This window comes from Aedes albopictus, chromosome 2 (assembly GCF_035046485.1).
Source record: "Aedes albopictus strain Foshan chromosome 2, AalbF5, whole genome shotgun sequence".
Classification (NCBI taxonomy): domain Eukaryota; kingdom Metazoa; phylum Arthropoda; class Insecta; order Diptera; family Culicidae; genus Aedes; species Aedes albopictus.
The window spans coordinates 149,429,263-149,436,126 of record NC_085137.1 but is presented as its reverse complement, the minus strand read 5'-3'; the positions used below and the strand labels follow the sequence as shown (position 1 = coordinate 149,436,126).

At 42.1% G+C, this 6,864-nt stretch overlaps 2 protein-coding genes across 2 annotated transcripts in view; both read left to right on the top strand.

Annotated features, from left to right (window-relative positions):
* The window catches only part of LOC109429299 (uncharacterized), a 785,311-nt gene that overhangs the window by 602,238 nt on the left and 176,209 nt on the right, over positions 1-6,864 (top strand). The gene's annotated exons all lie outside the window — the stretch shown is intronic.
* LOC109420996 (stathmin) overlaps positions 4,917-6,864 on the top strand; it is a 241,252-nt gene continuing 239,304 nt past the window's right edge. The window contains exon 1 of the mRNA XM_029858858.2: positions 4,917-5,269. The gene's annotated coding sequence lies outside the window, so the exon portion shown is untranslated. The remainder of the gene's footprint in view (positions 5,270-6,864) is intronic.

Sequence of the window (6,864 nt, the reverse complement as noted above, 5' to 3'; positions counted from 1 at the left end):
AAATATTCCAAGATCAATGTTTGATGCTCTTTTCCTTGTGTTTTGTAGTATTTGTGTTTCAATTTACTAATAATTAAAATTTTATTTCAGCAGGATTCAGGTAAATGTATCTAACGATATAAATAATATTTTAAAAATATGTAACTGTGGCGAGCGTATCACTAATATGTAGCTTATTTGACGTGCGATGTTAATATTATTTTAGATTTCAGATTATCAACCGAAGAATCTAGTAATTCAACCAAATGCCAACAAGATGACGCCAGGATGAATTGGGAAGACATTTGATCGAAGCAGTCTAACAACGGTGTGCCTGAACGTTAATCAAGCGTATCCTTTGGAGTTTACCCTTCTACTAACAAGACCCAAATTCCCGTGACACCTAGGCCTGAGAGATCGTAGAGTTGTCTACATTTTTCATAGGTGTCCAAAACTAACCATCCTTTCCCATTCCTCAGCAGTCGCAAGGACGTGTCCAGGACAGTGCTCGACCATTGGAGGATTGCGTCAGTCTTGTTTAAGAGTCAGAGATTAGTCCCAAATCTTTGTGCTTTGGTTCGGACGGGAAGGAGGCAACCCTCATAACAGCGGTCTAGGACTGTACCACCTACGAATTTGTGCGACTCGCTTAATGCTAATGCTAATGCTAATGCTAACAAGAAGAATACATACGGGGGTCTCCTTGGATAACCTAGTTGTTAAGGATTTGGAGGACTATGGAGGAAGTATTACCGAAGGAATGTATGAAAGGTATCGTTTGTCCCATCTACAAAAAGGACGACAAGTTGGATTGCGGGAAGTATCGCGCGATCTCACTAATGAGCGCTGCCTACAAGATACTCTCTTAAATTTTATGCTAACATCTATCCGCTGATTGCAAGAGAATACGTGGGGCAATATCAGGCTGGATTCATGGGTGAACGCGCTACAACGGATCAGATGTTCACCATCCGCCAGGTGTTGCAGAAATGCCGCGAATACAACGTGCCCACACATCACTTGTTCATCGATTTCAAATCGGCGTATGATACAATCGATCGAGAACAGCTATGGCAGATTATGCACGAATACGGATTCCCGGATAAACTGATACGATTGATCAAGGCGACGATGGATCGAGTGATGTGCGTAGTTCGAGTATCAGGGACACTCTCGAGTCCCTTTGAATCTCGCAGAGGGTTACGGCAAGGTGATGGTCTTTCGTGCTTGCTGTTCAACATTGCTTTGGAGGGTGTAATACGAAGAGCGGGGATAAACACGAGTGGGACGATTTTCACGAAGTCCGTTCAGCTGCTTGGTTTCGCCGATGATATTTATATTATTGCTTGTAAATTTGAGACGATGGCGGAAACGTACATCCGACTAAAGAGTGAAGCCAGACGAATCGGATTAGTCATTAATGTGTCGAAGACAAAGTACATGATGGTTAAGGCTCCAAGGACTCCAAGAAGGAATCACCGCGCTCACCGTCGAATTCATATCGACGGTGATGGAATCGAGGCGGTTGAAGAATTCGTGTACTTGGGCTCACTGGTGACCGCCGACAACGACACCAGCAGAGAAATTCAGAGGCGCATTGTGGCAGGAAATCGTTCTTACTTTGGACTCCGCAGAACTCTACGATCGAATAAAGTTCGCCGTAACACGAAGTTAACCATCTACAAAACGCTGATTAGACCGGTCGTCCTCTATGGGCACGAAACATGGACCCTACGTGCAGAGGACCAACGCGCCCTTGGAGTTTTCGAACGGAAGGTGTTCCGTACCATCTACGGCGGAGTGCAGATGGAAGACGGGACTTGGAGAAGGTAAATGAACCACGAGCTGCATCAGCTGCTGAGAGAACCAACCATCGTCCATACCGCGAAAATCGGGAGGCTACGGTGGGCGGGTCACGTCATCAGGATGTCGGATAGCAACCCGACCAAAATGGTTCTCGAGAGTCATCCGACCGGTACAAGAAGACGCGAAGCGCAGCGACGATCTGCGGACCCTACGCAGAGTGCGGAACTGGAGACAAACAGCCATAGACCGAGTGGAATGGAGGCGGCTACTATGTACAGCAGAGGCCACCCCGGCCTTAGCCTGACCGGTAAGGTAAGTAAGCGTCTGAAGTTCTCATGCACTGTTGATGTGGAATTCGGAGACGTTTGTCCTTAAACCTTCGTCAAATTTACCTGTGACCCTCTGAAGGTACCCTTAAAGCTCCTAAAACCTCCTGAAAGGCCATGAAACGCCCTGAAACGCATTGAAACACCTCTGAAACCCCCATGAAACTCACCTGAGAGTTTCTGACAAACCTCTCTGAAACGTCTTAAAACATCTCTGAAACACAAATGAAATCCATGTGAAACACACCTGAAAGCCTCTGAAGCACCCTTAAATACCTCTGAAAACGCCTTAAACGCCTTGAAACGCCTCTGACACTTCCGTGAAGTTCACCTGAGAGCATATGAAGCCCCCTAAAAGCCACTGAAAGCTCCTGAAACGCCTCTGACCCCCCCCCCTCTAAAAACTCCCTTGAAATCCCTCTAACCACCCCCCCTTTACATCTTCAAGCCTTGACCCCCTCCCCTTTTTATCTGCAAGCCACTTGTCCTTCTTAAACTTCTTTGAAACCTGAAAATCCATTTAGGGAATGAATCCATAAGGTAAAAATTCTACTCAGGCAGTCCCGAAACAGACAAACAGACATATCACTTAGAAGAAAATGGCTTCAAAAACATCGTTTGGCATCTCACTGGCACCCTCTACAATAGACGAGTGCACCGCCCGCTGAAAGTTCACTCGGGCAGCGAATTTTGACACCACAGCGGGGTCGACTCTCAACAACTTCTACCCAGCTGAAAATTTGTTTAATTTATTGTATCTTGTTTTCGTGATAAAGTTGCAAAAATATGAGAATATGAGCTAGTGCTTTAACTATATGCATATGCATCACTTTAAATAAAACGTCATGCAAGAAATCAAAGAAAAAAATTATCAGTACATTTTGGTAATGCATCTCTGAGTAGAAGTTGGTGAGAGTCGACCCCGCTGTGCTGTCAAAAATGTTCTGGCTCAGTGAACTCAATGTTCATCGGTGCAGTCGTCTATGCTCAATCCGAAGCATTCATTTGCAGGTGTTGTTTCCCTCGGCTCGATCTAACATTTTTGCAGGTGACGACTCCCCCGTGGCGTCATCCATTCATAAAACATGAATGAAGGTTCATGATTGAGTCATTTTATATAAGCACATTGAACGGCGTCGCGTTCATTTCTCTTCAAAATTGAGAGGTGATGTAGGTACAGCAGCGCCACCATGACACATGCGAGCACAGTTCGAACCACACTTTATTTTCAAAATGACGGTTAAATCGTGCGATGATTTCGATTTGAGTAGTATGTCTGTTTGTCTGTGGTTCTACCTCTATAGAGGTGCACGAAGGGAAATTAGTGCAGTGAGACATATCTCTTTGACTGTGATTAAATAGTTAAGCTAGTATGACACTTGTGGTAGTTTCGTGTACCACCGAGTAGGCCATGCGATTGATGAGAATTATTATTACTTGATCTGTCAAGCTGGAGAGTACCACCGCAGACAGACGTTCTAGCTCGAACAAATTTATTCAAATTTTCTATGTAAATTTTCACTAGCGACACCTAGGCAACCGATTGCCACAGTGCAGTCGCGAGCAGTTGACAGTTTGAGAAACCACGTGCTTCCAGCCGCTTACTTACCACCCAATTCACCACCTACCGAAAAATAAAATCAAAACAAACACTGTCAAAATCATTCCTACATTTGCGTCACATTCACAAAGATTTCCTTATGCGAGTGAAGTTCATCCAAATGCAGTTTTATTCAAGCAAATCTATGTAACATAAAAGCGCAGACAGACGTTCAAGTTTGACTCAGCAGCTTGTGTAAAAAACATGGCCGCCACAAATTGCCAAGTGGCAATCAGCGAACAGATGGCGTTAGCGACGTTCATATTCAATAGCTGTCTCACATGTGCGTTGCGACCAACAACTGTCACCACGGCCGTTTTCCAGCCGGATGGCGGGAAAAGACCGCATATGTTGCACGCTAATAATGTTTCCACATAATTTGTGCAGAGTAAATTACTTTTATTTAATGTCTTAAATCTTTTGCACAAATTAGCGCAGGACTCTTGTAAAATATTTTACACATTATTACTTTTAAGGTTAATACTAATAGGTAGATCAATATGAATACAAATTTTCAAATATCCAAATCAGTTCTGAATTGTTTATTATCAAGTGATAATAATCATTCTAAAACAACATAAACAATTGGCGATTAAAAGTTGAGGTTATGTCGTGAAAATTTGGAAGTTTGAAAGGGAAATTGGCCTCCTAAAGTGAGGTTAAGTTTTGTGAAATCCCATTTCGTATTTTAGTGATTGAGTCGTTTCAGATAAAATTTAATGTGGGATCGGGGTAGAAAAAATCATTTTATCGATAAATTTACCAAAAAAATAATGATTAAACTGATGGGGAACTGGTATTTCCCTTTCAAACTTCCAAATTTTCACGACATAACCTCAACTTTTAATCGCCAATACCAGTTCCCCATCAGTTTAATCATTATTTTTTTGGTAAATTTATCGATAAAATTATTTTTTCTACCCCGATCCCACATTAAATTTTATCTGAAACGACTCAATCACTAAAATACGAAATGGGATTTCACAAAACATAACCTCACTTTAGGAGGCCAATAAAGAGATCCGTTGCAGTACCAAGACCGTGCAGACGACGACGCCTGGATGTAAATACATACCACTACCACAACTACACTATTGCAAAGCCAAAGTGCAGCAGGCTTTGTGGCTGCGCGTTGCTGAGAGACGCCCTTGCTGTGAGAGTTTTGTTGTTTGTGGATTCGTTCGTTGCTGTCTGTCAGGCGTCGGTCGGAAAGAAGAAAGAAAGAACCAACCAAGTTGCGCAAACTGCTTCACTTCTGGATGTCCGTCCGCCTCCGTCGTTCCAGTTCAGTTTCATTTTGCAGCGTGCGACAATCGGTTCGTTAATTGCGTTGATCGCGGTTAGTGCCCTACTGTGGTTCACATCCCATTTTTGTAATTATCCCACACATCTGCTCCCGGTTTTTAGCAGCGCGATACAAAGTGCTTCGAGTTTTTAACTTGGTTACTTTTGCTTTTAAAATAGTTCGAAGTTTAGTGAAGTTTTTCAGTGATCGTACTTTGGTGGTGTCGTTTGTGAGTTCAGTTAGCCGATTTTCATCAAAGTGCAACAGTTAGCGGTAAGTAAAGTTGAAAACAAACATTGTATCTATCCTACAGGGGGATCTCCTTCCTTCATTCTCTTTGTTGATGCGCGCTTCGCTTCGACGGAAGGATCGAAGAATGATACCCGTCCGTCCCATTCCAACCGATTCGGAGGGGGACCCATCTTGTTTCAGATGTTCTTTTTTTTCGATTTCTGTTTGTGGTGCCCGTTCATGGCCAAACACACATTGCATTATTATTGTAATGGCTGCTGAAGATATTGAACAAGTTTGGGCAGATGGATTTATGTAAAAGTAGGTAGGTACACCCAAGATGTAGGTTTGTTCTTGTCGTACCATGAATTTTCAGGAATTTATGGTTAACGTACAACGAAACACAACTCAATATCGGATTGCACTGAAAAGTTGAGCGATAATGGTAGAAACGAAAGTTTTGTTGATCAGTCGGGTGTTTTGACCATAGTGCGTTACAGCCTGTTGCGATCTAAACTGGCATGGATTAATCTTTCACTAGTAGATACATATATCCTACAATTTCCAGCGAGGACGGGCTAACAAAACCGGGATATTTTACTTATTCCTTACTAATAAAAAGCAGTTTTAACCTTGTCGAACATACATGGGACAGACAAAATGGTCTGGACAGGGAAACTTTTCACTTAAAAACTTTTCGAAACAGGTATCCAACTTCAAATTGTCACTGTAAGTTGCTCAAATACTTGTCTTTCGTTTGTACAAATTTGGTAAAAATCGGGCTTTTCTATATGAAATTAGGAAGATTCTAGTAAAAGGCATAACTATCCGATACCCTTTTTTGCACTACAGTCTACAGTATTCTGTAGACCAAAATAAGAAGAAATTCGTAAAGTACTAGATTGAAATTAAGCTGGATTTTTGTATGGTGAGATGTTACATATTATTCTTTGTTTCTGCAATGGGATTGTGCGAACTACCTTGGGTACCGGTTAACGCAGATTGAATCATAACACCTAGTCTTAACTGCCATCGAATGAAAATGAACCAATATCTGATCGACAAGTATGTTATTATACGAATCAAAATAAAATCTATTATAGCGACTACTTTTACCCGCAGTAAAAGATACGCGCGAGATAGTCGCCTATAAGAAAATAGACCTGTTAATCAAAGCGCTCTTTGATAATTCTTGGGAAAAGGTCGCCACATGGCCGGGTGATGTGTTGACTACTGCGACTGCACGTGGCATTTGCACTGCGATTGATATTGGTCCATCATTGAAGGCCTTGGAAAATAGTCGCCATAATTGTGCTTTTCATGCAACGCACAATATAACTCATACTGCCTGAATTCCCTTCATTCCCGCTTTAATTTCCAAAGTGTTTTGAGGCAATAACATCTCCTGCTGCATATCTCTGAGACACACCAAATCTGAACACTGGAAGCGGTTACGCCACACAGAGGTTACGCCACGTGAGAAATTTAACATATAAATTTCCATTCGAATTGTACATTAAAGAATTTCTTGTATGGAATGTTCAATGAAAGATTTATACTGAGAGAAAGCTGTTAATGGAAAAATGTTACAGGTTAGGGCCTGTCCATAAACTATGTAGACTCTGACATTCCTGGAG